The sequence below is a fragment of the Gossypium arboreum genome, chromosome 8 (genome assembly GCF_025698485.1).
Source record: "Gossypium arboreum isolate Shixiya-1 chromosome 8, ASM2569848v2, whole genome shotgun sequence".
In the NCBI taxonomy this organism is placed as follows: Eukaryota; Viridiplantae; Streptophyta; class Magnoliopsida; order Malvales; family Malvaceae; genus Gossypium; species Gossypium arboreum.
In genome coordinates, this window is record NC_069077.1 from 30,719,405 (window position 1) to 30,737,148 (window position 17,744).

The 17,744-nt window shown below is 38.1% G+C and overlaps 1 non-coding gene across 1 annotated transcript; it reads right to left on the reverse strand.

Annotated features, from left to right (window-relative positions):
• Positions 1 to 16,770: 16,770 nt before the first annotated feature.
• LOC128279789 (small nucleolar RNA R71) lies at positions 16,771 to 16,877 on the reverse strand. Its single transcript, XR_008269984.1, has one exon. It is a non-coding gene; the product is annotated as a small nucleolar RNA R71 (small nucleolar RNA).
• Positions 16,878 to 17,744: the final 867 nt, after the last annotated feature.

Genomic DNA, 17,744 nt, shown 5'->3' on the forward strand with positions numbered 1-17,744 from the left:
TTTGCCCGTGTAAGGAGGTCCAGGCCGTGTTGATTTCGTACTTTGGCCCATTTTCCCCATTTTTGGCCCGTTTCTCGTTCCTTTCACTCTCCTATGCTCTTCTATGTATAAAATATGAAAGTAAAGCATTAGGAGCATCGAATTCACTAATTCTAATGAGAAATCATCCATAAAATGCATTAAACATGGGGCAAAAAATATGTATAATTTACGATTTATCATGGATCCACTGATGGCTTTTAAGCCCAATATGTAAATGTAGGTAGTTCTGCAACCGAGCTACCATTGATGTGTCAGTTGGGTGGGTCGATATTTATATCCCCACATAATGTGATGGGGGACGGAGCTAGTGTGTAGCGGATGGATTTTTGGGATGGGATTGCATTGCATGTTTGATGTATGATGATTTTTGAATGCTTGTTTTCGTTGAGGGTTGTACACACTGAGTTTGTGAAAACTCACCCCTTCCTTTATTTTATTTGCAGGTGATGCTCAGTAGAAGGTTTGATGGTTGGATAGGCTCCGAGTGGCCAGCTAGCAAGACAACTTGGATTTGTTTCTCTTTTAAAAGCATATAAGTTCTTTATTTTATTAAGTATTTTTCGGACCGGAATGTAATAAGGCTTCCTTTTTGTTATTATTTGGATTATTATTTTATGCGTTGTAATTACGAGAAGTTGAACATGGATTTTCTAAACCTTAGTTTTTTTTATACTACGTTTCCACAACTAAATTTCAAAATGACAGGTTTTCATAGGTTTTCATAAAAACATATGTTATAAACAGATTTTTGTGATTGAAAAGAGAGTTTAATAAGTTTATTAAGGTTTCATATTTTTTTTCAAGGAAGAGTTTTCAATGAAAACAAGGTTTTCAGTAAAAAACTTCAATGTGATGTGCTAGGTCCGGCCATAACGTCCGGGCCGAGTTTGGGGTGTTACTTTTATTGGTATCAAAGCACAGGTTGTAAAACGCGGGCTGTGAGTGGGCCTTATTACTTGATTTCTTTTTGTTTTAAAAATATATATGTATGTAGTTTTGATTGAATTATAATATTTTGGAAAAGGGGAAGTCTTGCTGAGCGGCACACCAAGTCTCTGACGTCGAACCATGTAAGTTCTCTTATTCTTAAACTTGTTTAAATTGTTATATGGTAGGTAGTTAGAGGCTTACTTTAGACAATTATGTAGAAAGGAACTGAAGCCCGTAGGATTTTGAAACTGTAGAGGATTTACGAAAACAACTCTCTCTTAAAATACTTTCATAAAACATCTATTTAATTATTAAATTAACTAAAACGTCATAAAATTTTTAATCCAAAAAGTACGTGAAACGGTGATGAGTGCTAGAAGAGGCACAAGAGGCCGTGGTCGAGGCCACGGAAGTGCTAGGGCTGAATCGTCGGCATCGGGCCATATGCTCGATGTTGGATTAGAGGAGGCATCGGCCTCACCTGTGGCTAGGAATGGACAGTACGATCAGACCACGGGGGATGATGTATTGTCGCAGGCAAAGCTAAGGATTTCAGAAAGGGTCGCTGAGTTCAATAATGGCACTGGAAATCGGGGGTCCATTTCGAAGTGACTCCTATCGAACAGGGCTGAGATCTTTAACGGCGTGGTTGGCATGGCTCCGAATGTGGCGAAATATTGGTTGGAGGCCACAGAAAGGATAATGGAAGATTTGGACTGTTCACTGGAAGAAAAGATGAAAAGGGCAGTCTCATTGCTTAAGGAAGAAGCTTACTAGTGGTAGGTGACAGTGAAAGAGGGCACTCAACCCGAGTAGGTCACTTGGGAGTTCTTCAAATCTACGTTCCAAGGTAAGTATGTAGGAGCGAGTTATGTGAATGCTAGAAGGAAGGAGTTCCTAAACTTGACCCATGGAAACAAATCAGCGGCAGAGTATGAGGCAAAATTTCTGTGCCTTAGTAGGTATGCAAGAGTTATGGTGGCAACGGACTATGAGCGTTGCGTTAGGTTTGAGGATGGGCTAAGAGATAGCCTCAGGGTATTGATAGCTCCACAAAGGGAGCGAGTTTTCTCGAAATTGGTGGAGAAAGCAAAGATAGCGGAGGAGGTGAAGCGCACAGAGTGCCTGAATCGAGAAAAGGAAAGGGTTAAGAGTAAGAGGGAGGCTGAAGCTCTTGATGTTGGACAGAGGCCTAGGGCTAGGGCCTGAGTTAATGGGCCAGTTGGAGTAGGGCCCCTGCTGCTAATCCAGGGTGCCACCTTGTGCTGATTGTGGAAGAAGCCATAAAGGCAAGTGTTGGAAGAGAATGGGAGCTTGTTTCGCTTTTGGGTCTATGGAGCATAAGATCAAGGATTGCCCACGAATGTAGGTCGAGAGCCAATAGTGGGCCAAGGTGGTGCTCATCCACCAAAGGGTGGTCAGCTGCCGCCAAGGGGTCGTGGGCAGGCCAGGGGCGATAATGGCAACGGAAGAGGACGTGGAGCACCAGGCGAAAATGCAAGCCATGCTGAGGCGAGACAGCTAGCATTGGTCTATGCAACACGTCGTCGAGAGGACAGAGACGCTCGAGAGGAGAATATTGGTACGTGCTTTCACCATAATGTGCTATTTACTTAGTTTGGAATCAGAGTGCATAAAGAGAGCATGGTATGGTAGTTTATGTTATGCAGCTGTACTAATAGTTGGGAATTTCGAGGACAAAATTTATTTTAGGGGGTAAAGTTGTAAAGTCCCAAATTTTGGGCCTAGATGAATTGGGCTTTGGGCTTTGGGTTTCATAAAATTTTTATGTGAGCAAGAAAATGACAAAAGACATGTTGGCTTTAAGGGTTTAAGGAATTTGAAGTGTCTAGGTTTGTTGGAGAAGTTTTGGGTTCGAGTTTTGTGGCAGAAGAATTTTAATTTAATTATTAAAAGAACCACGGTTGGGAGTAGTTGGGCTTTTAAATAAAAATAAGGGAAAATGGCATCAAAAAGGCATTGTGGTGAAGTGGCTAAGTGACCCCACTTAGGGTTTAGGGAGGTGGCATTGTGGCTAGCAAGGAGATCCGAGGTTCGAATCCTAGCTTAGTATTTTTAGGAGTTTAATTTTTGCCTTCTAGAAGGTTGGAAGTGGCGTGAAGATGGACTCCAAGGGCAGTGTTCAGAAGAGAAAATTTAGGAAATAGATTGGGAAGTTATCAGGGAGAAAAACTAGGAGATAAGAAGGGAGAAGTGATGGAGCTGAATTGGGAATTGAGGGTCAGGCAATTTGGCTAGAGGCTATAAATATATGCTGAGTTTGGGATCCTAGGCTAATGCCAAAATTTTCATTTCTTTCTTTAAGTGCCGATTGGCTTTTCCATCTTTGCTAGTTGATTCTTTTGCCATTCTTTCTCTCCTCAGATCTCTTTTGATTTACCCTTTGGGTTAGCTGATTCCTTCTTCTACCCTTCTTCTCTAATTTATGCCAAATAAACCTTATTCACCATATTAGTTTGAAAGCCGAAAAGTCGAATCTCCCTTGGGCCAATTACTCTTTTGGTGTAAGTACCTTATCTCTTTTTCAGTTAGTATTGCTAATACCGAGTACTTCCCTCCCTTACTCTTTCTAATCAACTCTGGTAGGGAATTAGTATCGGATCTCGGATTGTAACTCTCTGCCGAATTACTCCTAAGGTGTTTTGTGGTTTTGGTAAGTATTCCTCTCTTTTTGGTTAAGGTTGGCCGAATGATCTTAAGTGAGATAAGGGGGTGAATTATGTTGGATGTGAGTCCCCTAGTATTTGGTTTTAATGAGTAAGATTAATACAGACCTAGGAAGTACGTGATCAAGGAGAAGCTATTAGGGATTGGTGTTCAAGGTAAGGTTAAGGTGAGGTTTCAGTTTTTGGGTAAAATATGTATTAAGCATGGGATTTTTTGAGGGTGATATCATTTGTAGGTTGGCGACTAAGGGAATCGCAGCACGCTTGCTTACTAGGTGTGTACTAAAGGTGTACATGGGCCGGACGGCCTGCCTACCAAGGCCCGCCTAAAAATGGGAGGGTTGGGTAAAAATATAGGCCAGAAAAATGGGTTTGGACAAAAACGAGGTTTTAGAAAATGGGCCAGCCTCGGTAAGATTTTTGGACTGGCCTGGCCCGATTTTAATATTAAATTATTTTAAAAATTTTATTTTTAATTTTAAGTAACTTTAGTATTTTACTTTACTCTTTTGTTGTTTTTAATGTTATTTTAATATTGTAAAACTTTTGTTATTAATATAATTTAGTTCTTAATTTAATTTTAATTTGTTTCAACTTTTCAATTTTAATATAATTACTTTTTATTTTATTTTTAATTTATGTATTATTTTAAGAATTATTTTAGTCTTATTTTTATTTGTTTTTGTTTTAATATTTGTTTTATGTTTTAAATGTATTTGATTTATTATATTTTAAAGTTTTTTATTTAATAAAAAAGTAAATTTTTTAATATGGTAGGTAAGGCTTGCCAGACTCTGCCTACCATTTTTCCCGGGCTAGGCTTGGACAAATTTCTAAGCCCATATTTCGGGCTGGGTCGGGCCCGGGCCTTGAAAACGGGCTGAAATTATTTTATGGGCCTGGCCCGAACCCGGCCCGTCCCGGCCCGGCCCGACCCATGCGCACCTCTAGCCTGTACATACACTGTACACACACGTAGATCGGCAAAAGCCTAAATACCGAAAAGCCGAAATGCCGAAAAGCCAAAAGTTTGGCTATGGTACTCTTGCGAATGCGCGAACACTCTGAAGAGAAAACCGATAGGTTATCTAAGGCCCATGAGCGACTCCATTGGACTTGGGCTGTGAATTGGTCAATCGGGCCAGAATAAACTTAATGTGCCCGATGGGCTGTTGGGCCCACAATAGGCAAAATTTGATAATTAATGCTATGTGATTTAAAATTTGCGTGTGAGCATGCGTATAAGGTGATTTGGGCCTAATGGGCCATATGAATATGAAATTGGGCCTGATGGGCCATATGAATGTGAATCGGGCCGATGGGCCATATAAATGAGATTGGGCCAAGTGGGCCATACGCATGTATATAGAGGTTTTGGGCTTAGTATATGATAACTACATAAAAGATAATCAATATATTACGACCGTGGACAAGTCATAGGTTTAAGGTGTGCCAACAGGTATATGCATGTCTAGGATTGGATCTAGAGAGAGCTTTGTACTTAAGCGGTCTTAATGACTCACCTCCTCTTCTCTGGAATCCTACCTGGTGCATAGTATTGATTCATATTATCTCACGGGATTTGTTAACGGGCTGAGGTAAGTGGAAACCGTATTAAAGAGAAAATTACCAAAATGCCCCTAAGGGCGAAAATGACCAAAATACCCCTAGGTGTTGAATGTAAATTTTATGGATGTGACACGCATATCTGCTGGATACATATGATATTTTGCTTAGGTTGCATATAGGTTGGGAAGTATGGAATGGAGGAAGTATATGAGGATCGCATGGTTGCTTGACAAACGTGGATCCACTGACGGCTTTTAAGCCCAATATGTAAATATAGGTAGTTCCGCAACCGGGCTACGATTGATGTGTCGGTTGGGTGGGTCTATATTTATATCCCCACATGATGTGACGGGGGATAGAGCTGGTGTGTAGCGGATGGATTATTGGGATGGGATTACATTGCATGTTTGATGTATGATGATTTTTGAATGCTTGTTTTTCGTTGAAGGTTGTACACACTGAGTTTGCGAAAACTCACCCCCTCTTTTATTTTAATTTCAGGCGATGCTCAGTAGAAGGTTCGATGTTTGGAGGGACTTCGGGTGGCCAGCTTGCATGACAACTTGGACTTGTTTCTCTTTTAAAAGCATATAAGTTCTTTATTTTATTAAGTATTTTTCAGACCAAAATGTAATAAGGCTTCCTTTTTGTTATTATTTGGATTATTATTTTATGCGTTGTAATTACGAGAAGTTGAACATGGATTTTCTAAACCTTAGTTTTTTTTATACTATGTTTCCGCAACTAAATTTCAAAATGACAGGTTTTCATAGGTTTTCATAAAATCATATGCTATAAACAGGTTTTTGTGATTGAAAAGAGAGTTTAATAAGTTTATTAAGGTTTCATATATTTTTTTCAAGGAAGGGTTTTCAATGAAAACAAGGTTTTTGCTAAAACACTTCAATGTGATGAGCCAGATCCGGGCATAATGTCCGGGCCAGGTTTGGGGTGTTACAGGCTCATTTCGAAATGGCCCTCGAGTAACACGGTAGAGATACACGCCTATGTCCCTGCCCATGTGGGTGAAAATAGGCCATTTACAAAGCCAACTTACCATCCAAATTTTAGGTCCTCCCTATAAGATCAAAACCAAAACATTTCATACCAAATTCCAACTAATACATAACCAAAACATACACCATTCTTGTCATATCATTAACAACCAATTTCATGCTTATATCCACATCAAATCATGCCAAATCATAAGCCAAAGTCATACCAAAACATATGTTTCATAAACTCAATTTACTTCATTCAATCACATACCATAATCTTACCAATTCCTCAAGTAGGCACATGCCAAAATCTTACCAAATTGATCAATTCTCTTTAGCCATCCATGAACACATCATATTGGTAATATTGCATCATATAGTTTATACCTAAAAGTTATTCATAAACACATCCAAAACCAAGCCATATCACATGGCTAAATATTCATAACTCAAAAACATATCTCAATTTATCTAGACCATACATGGCATACTTTAATATTTACACTTTCAATAAGTACCAAAGATAAGTTTGATAGTGTGGTGATGATCCTCGACAATCCTTGAGCATCCAGTAGCTTCGATATCTAAAACACAATGCAAACACACACAAAATAAGCTTTCAAAAGCTTAGTAAGTCATATACAAATAAATTTATCATTTTGAGCATATAAGCATTATAAAACACATATATTCCATAGCCAAATATTATTGCAAACCACATAGTTCATATACATTACACATATTCCCAATTCATTGCACATATAGCATAATTTCTCATACTTATATCACATTTCATCACTTGCACATATGCTTATTTTTCATTCATAATCATGATATACATTTCAACGTACCTGAATTGGATACACATTCACATAATTATTCATTTCTCAGAATGCCCATTGAACCATTCAGAATCACTAAGGATACTCAGAAAGCTCGGAAAGCTCATACAATGCAAACGTCCCAGGCGTGATCTTACATGTAATCAAATATCAATGCTACTATCCCAGACAGGGTCTTACACGAAATCAAATACGATACCGATGTCCTAGACATGGTCTTACACGTAAATATCAAATCGATGCCAACGTCCCAGATGTGGTCTTACACGAAATCACATATCGAAAATCCTATGTCATGACATATGTATCCTAACTATTCCTATGGTTCGTACGGGACTTTTTAGACGTCGCCGCATTATCCAAACTTCCTCGGATTTCACATATTCATCTTCCATATTCATCCATCACAATTCAAACACATATAATCATAAATTAATCAACTTAAACACATTTATTTGTATATAGACTTACCTCGTACGGAAATGAACGGATTTAACTGACTACTCGACCACTTTCGACTTTCCCTGATGTAATTTTGTTTTCTTTGGTTCTTGATCTAAACACATTCAAATTTAACTCTTTTATTCACTAAATCATTCAATTCTATCCATATACACATATTTATGGCATTTTACAAATTAGCCCTTATATTTTCACATTTTAACACTTTAGTCCCTATTTCATAAAATCACAAAATATGTATAATTTCATTTCACACATGCCTAGCCAAATTTTCCTCTAGCTCATATAGGCCCACATATTTAATTTATTTCACATTTTAGCCCCTCGTTTTCTCATTTTCACAATTTAGTCCAAAATACTCAAATTCATCAAAAATCTCAATACAAGACATTTTAATCTAACACATATCTTTCATTTTCTATCATCAAACTTCATAAAATCACATTATCAAGAATAACACATCTTAAAATCACAATAAAATTTATAAATTGAGGCATGGTTCGGATAGATTACTAAGCAAAGATCACAAAAACATAGAAATTATCAAAAATGAGCAAAACACATACCCGAATTAAGCTTTCAAAGTGTCGAAACCCTAAATGGATATGAACTCTTTTCTTTCTTCTTTATTTCGGCAAAGATGTAGAAATAATGAACTTATTTCATGCTTGTTTTATTTTAATAATCATTTTTAACTATTTTACAAATTTAACCTCATTATTATCATTAATAATCCACTAACTAATGTCCAACTATGTCATTTCATGAATTAAATAGTCCATTTACAACATAAGGACCTCACATTTAAAGAGACACATTTATTCGACACTTAATCAAATAGAAGGCCACTTTTGCATTTTCTACGATTAAGTCCTTTTTTGCAAATTAAGCACTCAAATGATCAAATTTTCACACGAAACTTTCATAAATATCAATTAACATATTATAAGCATAGAAAATAATATTAAAATATTTTTTTGACTTGGATTTGTGGTCCAAAAAGTACTATTCCGACTGGGGTCTAAACCGGGCTGTTGCAACTCTCCCTCCTTAGGGATTTTTGTCCCCAAAAATCTTACCGTTGAACAGATTCGACTATTGTTGTCTTATAGACTCTTTGGGCTCCAACGTAGTCTCTTGAACACCATGACGATGCCACATTACTTTTACTAATTGAATTTTCTTATTTCGTAATTCTTTAATCTCACGAGCCAAGATACGGATCGATTCTTCTTCATAAGTCATATCAGAATGAATTTCTATCTCAGATGGGGAAATCACATATGAGGGATCAGATCTGTATCGTCGAAGCATTGGCACGTGAAACATATTAGGAATATTTTCTAACTCAAGTGGCAATAACAATCTATATACAATCGGCCCGATACGTTCTATAATCTCATACGGCCCGATGAACCTCGAACTCAATTTACCTTTACATCCGAACCAAAGTACTTTCATGGAGACACTCTCAAAAATACTTTTTCCCCGATCTCAAATTGAATATCTTTTCGTTTCAAATCTGCATATGATTTCTAACAATCAGAAGCTTCTTTCAGACTCTCTCAGATTTTTTTTACTTTATGTTCAGTCTCTTTTATCAAATCAACCCCGTGAATCTTATTCTCACTGAGCTCTGACCAATACAATTGTGTATAGTATTTTCTTCCATATAAGGCTTCGTACAGTGCAATTTTAATGCTCGACTGAAAACTGTTATTATAAGCAAATTCAATCAATGGAAAATATTGTTCCATGTGCTTTCAAACTCAAGAATGAAAATCCTTAACATATCCTCGAGAATCTGAATAATCTGCTCGGATTGACCATCCATCTGCAGGTGAAAAGCAGTACCGAAGTGTAATTTCGTACCTAAAGCCTCTTGTAGTTTCTTCCAAAATTGCGAAGTGAATCTCGGATCTCTATCTGACACAATAGACAATGGCACCCCATGCAATTTTACAATATCAGAAATATATGCAACAACACGATTTTGGGCTTAGTCAGAACGGTAGTTTTGGGACCACAAATCTGAGGCTGAGAAATTTTTTTATTATTATATTGGTGTCATAGTATTATTATGTGAGTGTATGAAAAATTTGGTGGATTAATTTTAGAGTTTGTGAGCCTAATTGCTAAAAAAGACTAAATCGCATAAAGGGCAAAAGTTTTGTTTTACTAGCCAAAGGTGTTAAATATCTAGAGAACCAAAATTAGGGGTCTTTAAAGTGAAATTAGTCCCTTTAGAAGCTGATGGCCGGCCATAGGGGACAAGAAAATCAAATGGTCAACTCGTAGGTGACTTAATGTGTAATAAAATATTACCCTAGTGACTAGCCATCATCTTTTTCATTTTTTCCTTTCTCCTCCATAGAAATTTCAGTAAGAATGGGGTTTTTGGAAGCTTAAAACTTTCAGCCACTTATACCTCTCTCAAGTAAGTGATTTAGATGGTGATTTTTAATGATTTTGGTACCTTTAGAACCCTTGTAGCATGAGCTATCTATTGAGGGGACTATTTTGAAAAATGGTTGATAGTCTAGGGATTTTCCATGAAAGAATTTATGATGTTTGCTAAGTTTTTATGGAAGAAAATGAACCTTGGTTATTAAATAAATAACTTTTGTGAAAGGACTTCTCATGAAAACCCTAATAGGACCATTTTGTAAAGTTTGTAAAATAGATGGTACTTTTGTGAAATAATGGAAATATTGGGTTGCTATAAGAGTAAAAAGGGTTCGATTAGGCTTAAGACATGAAGAAATTCGATAAAAAATAATTTTCAAGCCTAGGGATAAAATGGTCACTTTGTGAAAGTCTAGGGGCAAAATGATCATTTTTCCAAAAATGTTAATTTTTTATTGTCTAAATTTATTTAGTGATTAAATGAGTGAATTTTTATTATGTTAGATCAAGAAATACAAAATTCAAACCTAGACTGGGGGAAGGCCAAGCAAGTAGATTAAATCGACTAGTCGCCTACATTTTATAATTTGAGGTAAGTTGCATGTTAATAATGCAACTATATTGTTATGATGTGTGATTGAATTGATATTGCATAAATTGTTTTGATTGTGAATATGTGTATGCAGGTTGAGAAATTAATGTAGTAAAGACTCCCAGTTGAACATTAGGAATAAATTTGGATATTCATGCCATGACATTGGGTGATATGTGTGCTAGTGTTAGACATGTCTGGGACATGCATCGGTCTTGAGATATACTAGCCAGTGTAAGACATGTCTGGGAAATGCATCGGCCTCGAGATATACAAGCTAGTTTAAGACCTGTCTGGGACATGGTGTCAGCATGTTGTGTGTTACTGTAAAACTTGTCTGGGACATGGCATCGATATCAATAGATGAGAGCCAGTGTAAGACCTATCTGGGACATGTCATCGGCCTCGATATATGAAAGTCAGTGTAAGACCTATCTGGGACATGACATCGACTTTGATGTGCTAACCAATGTAAGACCATGTCTGAGACATGGTGTCGGCATCTTATCCCATGTTTGGGGCTAATGAATATCCTGTAGTATTCCAAATGGTTCAATAGAAGATTTATGTTTAATATCAAAATAAAAGAACTTATGACCATGTGGGGAGTGGTACACGTACCTAAATGAAAATTACGAAATACAAGCTTCACTTACGTTTTATATTTAGTAAGGATGGAAAGTGAGTAAGTTATGCTTATGACCACTTTTGTATTTTACATGAAGTACGAAATGTGAATTCAATCAACGTTGTATGCTTGGTGAGAGACAAATATGAATAAATAATATTCATGAATCCTCACTTTTGTGTACAAATTGAGTTATGTTGGGAGTATAATCCCTTATGGTAACTTGTAGTTATTTCATTATTTACATGCGACATACTAAGCTTTATGCTTACCTCTTTTCCTTTTCCTTTCCATTTTCTTATAGTGCTGCCAATGTAGCTCCTGGATCATCGCCTCACGTTGGAGAAGCTAGTCACACTATCCCTGAAGCATTTGGTATAGCTAGTTTTATTATTTTGATTATGGCATGTATAGGAACTGGTTTTTTGTAATAGTCACATTGTTTTAGACCAAACGAGTGGCTTGTCATAGCTATTGAGTCATTTTGTATAATCCCATGGATGGTGGCTAATATTGATAATTGATAAATACAAATGATGATCTTGTTTTGGGAATGAGTAAATTGAATGATTTTGCATGTTGTTGAGTTTTTTTGTGAATAAGTAGAGTGGCCCTAATGTGTGGAATGTTCGATTGGGGGCTAATTTAGCCATGTGGTTGAGTACTAAATGGGTTTGTCTTAATGTAGTATAGCTTGGTGCAAGTAAATGTGACAAACAGGCTTGGTAAATAGCATTATTTTATCCACAGAAGTAGGCACACTTGCGTGTGTCTAGGTCGTGTGTGACAGACGGTCTACATATGGGTGTGTGGTCCGGCCATGTGTCCCCTGCACCTTAAATTTTCCAGTTAGTATGCATGGTGGTAAACACACGGGCAGAGACTTGGCCGTGTGTCTCAGCCGTGTGGAGGACATGGCCCCTGGCCACGGGCATGTGCCTTGGCCGTGTGCCTCTAATTTGTTGCTGACGTTAGAAACAAAATGTAAAGGTTTTTACACATGGGCTGAGACATGGGCGTGCCGTGGCTGTGTGAGAGACACGGGCTTGTACCAAGCTTTGTGAAAACCCCTGTAGGTTCGAAATTGGAATTAAATTCACACCGGTTTGGGGAACGGGCGTGTCCCCTTGTGCTTATGCCGTGTGAACCACACGGGCCTTTAGCACGACCAAGTCAAAATGGACACACAGGCGTGTCACTTTTCACACGGGCATGTGCATCTGTTTCAAGTGACATTTTTCAAAGTTTTCAAAGGTGTTTAGATTAATCCCAAATTGTTTCCAAAGTGTGTTTTAGGCCTCGTAGGCCTATATTAAGAATTTCTTGATTAAGATTGAAAAGTTTTAAATTCAATTGAGTTTTTATGACTCGAAATGATTGATTTACGTGTTTAAGTTAGGTAATGCCTCGTGCCCAGTCCCGGCATCGAACTCGGGTAAAAGGTGTTACATTTAGTGGTATCAGAGTTATGGTTTAGTCAATTCTAGGACTGTCCTAGCATGAGTATGAGTCCAGCTGTACATGCCATAGTTGTATATTGATAGTGTGACAACTCTTAACGAAATAAATTGCATTTTTATATATATAGTAAATGGATCCTGACGTGGCTAAGGCAGATGATGTGAAAAGTACTGCGCCGACTCCCCCTAAAGGGACCGCACCGGTAGATAGTGGGCCTGTGACAATGAGTCAAGGCAGAGGGTCTAGAGAAGCTTACCTCTACATGATGAATACATGATACTCGGAGTTAGTTTATGTGAATTTGAAACACTTCGCCTCCCTTGGCTCCTTCGATCCATCAGCCTGCCCCTATGGCTCCCCATGGGGCAGACATGATTAGGAGAGAAAAGTCTCCAGTAGACAGAATTCGTAAGCATGAGGCCAAGGAATTCTGGGCGAACATTGATGATGACCCGGAGAGAGCAGAGCTTTGGTTGGAAAATACAATTAGGGTATTTGATGAGCTATCATGCACATCCGAGGAGTGCATGAAGTGTGTCGTGTCTCTCCTGCGAGATTCAGCCTATCAGTGGTGGAATACTCTCGTGTCCGTTGTGCTGAGAGAAAGGGTAACTTGGGGATTCTTCTAGGAATAATTCTGGAAGAAGTACATTAGCCAACGGTTTATTTAATCAAAAGAGAAGGGGAATTTTTCGAACTAAAGCAAGGCTGTATGACAGTGACGAAGTATGAGTGTGAATTTGTAAAGCCCAGAAAATATGCGAGGGAGTCATATCCACCGAAGCCATGATGTGTAAGAGGTTCGATGATGGATTGAACGAAGACATACGACTATGGTTGGCATCTTAGAGTTAAAAGAATTCATGGTACTTGTTGAGAGAGCTTGCAAGGACAAAGAATTGGCCAAGGAAAAAAGAAAAGTGGACATTGAGTCCCATGACTCAAAGAAGAGGCAGATGGGGAAGTCACATCAGAACTCATCAAAAAGATCGAGAGAGTTTCCTACTCGATCAAATGTATCAGTGGGGTTCTCGAGCAAGAGTAAGAATAAGCAGTATGCAGTGACAAAAACCCAAACCACTTCAATCACGAGTGTTGGTAGTGCTAGCCCAAATCGACTAGAGTGTCCTCAGTATGGTAAACGTCATGTTGGTGAATGTTGAGGAAGTGAAAGGGGCTGTTTCAAATGTGGGTCGCTTGACCATTTTATTCGTAGTTGTCCGGAGATGGGAGAGAAAAGATAGAGATCGAGCTATGAGATTGGATAATTCTTCTTCGAGGGGTAGACCATAGAAGAACCTGGGAAGTGGGGCTAGCAGTCGAGGTACACCTAAAAATTCCACTATGAGGTCCAAAGGTAGAGCGCCTGCAAGGACTTATGCTATACATTCTCGTGAAGAGGTAGAGTGTCCTGATGTGATTACGGGTACCTTTTCTATCCATGATATATCTGTCATTGATTTGATTGACCCGAGGTCTACCCATTCTTATATTTGTATGGAATTGATACCCCATATGAACATGCTAGTCAAGTCCATTGAGTTTATGGTAAAAGTGTCCAACCCTTTAGGCAAACTTGTGTTAGTTGACCAAGTGTGTAGAAATTGTTCTTTAACAATTAGAAGTCATTATTTTCCAGCTAACTTGATGTTATTTCCGTTTAATGAATTTGATGTAATCCTTGGGATGGATTGGTTAATTTCTCATGGTGTTGCAGTGGATTGTGGACGAAAGTTATTAAGCTGAAATGTAGGAGCGGGGATGTTTTTCGTTGAAACAGGTGAATTAGACAATTCGCCTGTAGTGATATCGTCCATGTCGGTAGTGAGATATTTGAGAAAAGGATATGAAGCTTACCTCACTTTTGTATTGAATTCTCAAGCATTTGAATTGAAGATTGAGTCAGTACCAGTGGTATGTGAGTTCACAGATGTGTTTTCGAAGGAATTACCTGGATTGCCTCCAGTGAGGGAAGTTGAATTTGGAATTCTATTAGTCCTTGGTACGGCACCCATCTCAATTACTCCATAAAGGATGGCTCCGACGGAGTTAAAGGAGTTGAAAGTTCAGTTACGAGAGTTATCGGATAAAGGTTTTTCGAGACCGAGCTATTGTCTGTGGGGTGCTCTGGTACTTTTTGTGAAAAAGAAAGACTGATAAACCGTAAATTATATGTATTTTTACCCCATGTTTAATGCATTTTATGGATGATTCTCATTAGAATTAGTGAATTCGATGCTCCTAATGCTTTAATTTCATTTTTTATACTTAGGAGAGCATAGGAGAGTGAAAGGAACAAGAAATAGGCTGGTACTGACTGGACCTCCTCACACGGGCAGACCACACGGCTGTGTCAATTTGGCAGGCTCGAACACGGCCTGAAGTAATCGCACACAAGCGTGTGCCACGGGCATGTCCCCGCCGAGCCCAAGTTGAGTCCAATTCGGAAAAGGCCAATTTGAGGGTTTTTAGGCATTCCAAAGCCTATAAATACACCCTAGAGGAGGAGAAAAAGGGAGACGGAGAAGGGGGGGTAAGGAATTACCCCAAGGAAGCTGATTGATCCTTGTCAGAAGCCGAATTCATCATCAAGACTGAAGATCTCTCCTCAATTTCCCTTCAGGAGTTTTGGGTTTTCTTTATGTTTTGTATTTTCTATTCTTCTGAGATGTTTTCTTATTTAGTTATGAACTAAACCCCTAAATACTTAAGGGGAATGAAACCTAAGATGAATCTTGTTATTATTTTCTGAATCGTATGATAAATATTTAACTTGTTCTTAATTATGTGTTCTTAATTTTTGTTTTGATATCCTAGGATACTGATTCAAGACACACTCTTATTCAGAGGAGGAATAGACCCTGTCTAAGAGTACATTTGTCATAATTAAGCGGAGTTGATTGCGCGCCTAGAAATAGGGTGACAAGATTTTGCTGGATTAAGGTGAAACCTAATAAGGGGATCCATAGATCGAGTTAATGCAACCTAGAGTGTTAATTAGAGAAAAGTCTCGGTTATTCAATCTAGGGATTAGACGTTATTAGTCTTGAATAGGGATAATAACATAACTTAGGGATCTCTACAGAACAAGTTGAATGAATAAATCGTCCGATTCGGAGCCAACAAGTAAAGTTTAGGTGGATTTTTCCTTAGGTATTGTCTCAAGTCAATCGATTTTCCCAAAAGCAATTCCCAAATTCTTTTCTCTATACGTTCTTAATTTAAATAATTAGTTAATTAAAACAAAGCCTTTTATTCTTAGGCTAGATAATAAAAAGATAGTTATTACTAGTACTTTTGGACCCCTTGGGTACGATATCCCAGTCTTGCCATTACTATACTATTGTTCGATAGGTGCGCTTGCCTTTTCATCGTGATAATAGTTAGTATAGGTTTGATCTTCATTATAAATATTTATTACTTGTTACGAATCACACAATCAAGTTTTTGGCACTGCTGCCGGGGAAATAAAATATTAGGAACACTCAATTTTTATTACTTTAGCCATTTATTTTTTCTTGCAATTTAATTATTACTAATTAATTTACTTTTTCTTTCTCTTGGCAGGTTTTCCTAGTTTATGACTAGAAGAAACCCGTCAGGACCATTACTTTTTGACAAAAAAATCGATTGCACAGTTCGTAGAAACCAAAGAGAAATAAGGTGAAGCTTAAGATACACAGAGAATGAGCAAGAAGACGATACTCAACCCCCAACCGAAGAGATGGCTGAAAACCAAGGCAATCAGCTACCTCCTGCAATTGCGGCTAATCAAAATCCTGCTCCACGTACTATGTATGATTATGCTAAACCTTCTCTAACAGGAACTGAATCTAGCATAGTTAGACCGGCTGTAGCTGCAAATACTTTTGAACTGAAACCTAACACAATTCAAATGGTACAGCAGTTTGTTCAGTTTGATGGTTTGCAGGATGATGATCCCAACACTCACTTAGCAAACTTTCTGGAATTTTGTGATACATTTAAAATCAATGGCATTTCTGATGATGCCATTCGTCTTCGGTTATTTCCTTTTTCATTAAGTAACAAGGCTAAACAGTGGTTGAACTCGTTACCACGAGGGTCAATTACTACTTGGGAACAAATGACTGAAAAATTTCTATTAAAATATTTTCCGCCGACTAAAACGACTAAGTTACGTAATGATATTTCTTCTTTTGTGCAAATGGACTTAGAAACACTTTACGATGCATAGGAGAGATACAAGGATCTATTGTGAAGGTGCCCTCATCGTGGGTTACCGCTTTGGCTTCAAGTACAAACATTCCACAATGGTCTGAATCCCTCGACTCGGCAAATGGTTGACACAGCTGCTAGAGGAACCATAAAAAAAAAACACCTGAAAAGGCTTATGAATTCATTGAAGAAATGTCACTGAATAATTATCAGTGGAAAGTCATGAGGACTAAGCCAACAAAAAGAGCCGGCGCTTATAACGTCGACTCAGTTACTATGCTGTCAAATCAGGTAGAACTTCTCAATAAAAAGATTGATGGTTTACTTGTTTCTACGTAGGTACATCCAGTAATGAGGTGTGACTCAAGAGTAGGAGGTGTGCATACAGAATATCAATCCTTCAATCCTACAACCGAAGTGGAACAAGTCAACTATATAGGTAACAATAACTTTAGATCTGAATATAACCCATACAATAATACTTATAATGCAGGTTGGAAGAACCACTCAAATTTCTCCTGGGGTGGTCAAGGGAATCAAAAGCTATAAAATCCTCAGGGTTTTCAACATCCACCGTATCAACAAGAGAAGAAACTGAACCTTAAAGAGATGCTCGCTAAATTCATCTCGATATCAGAAACCCATTTCCAAAATACTGAGACAGCACTTAAGAATCAACAAGCATCGATCCAAGGGCTCGAAACTCAGATAGGCCAGCTAGCCAAACTAATCTCCAAATGACCACAAGGTAGCTTACCAAGTAATACTAAACCTAAACCAAGGGAACACCTCAATGCAATTAGTACTCAAGATAAGGAAGGATTCATTGCGCTTAAGCCAGAATTGATGCAGGAAACTGTGGTGAGCAAAGGTAAAAGTGAGGTAAGGCATAACAAAATGGTGAATGAAGAATATAAACCTCGTATCCCA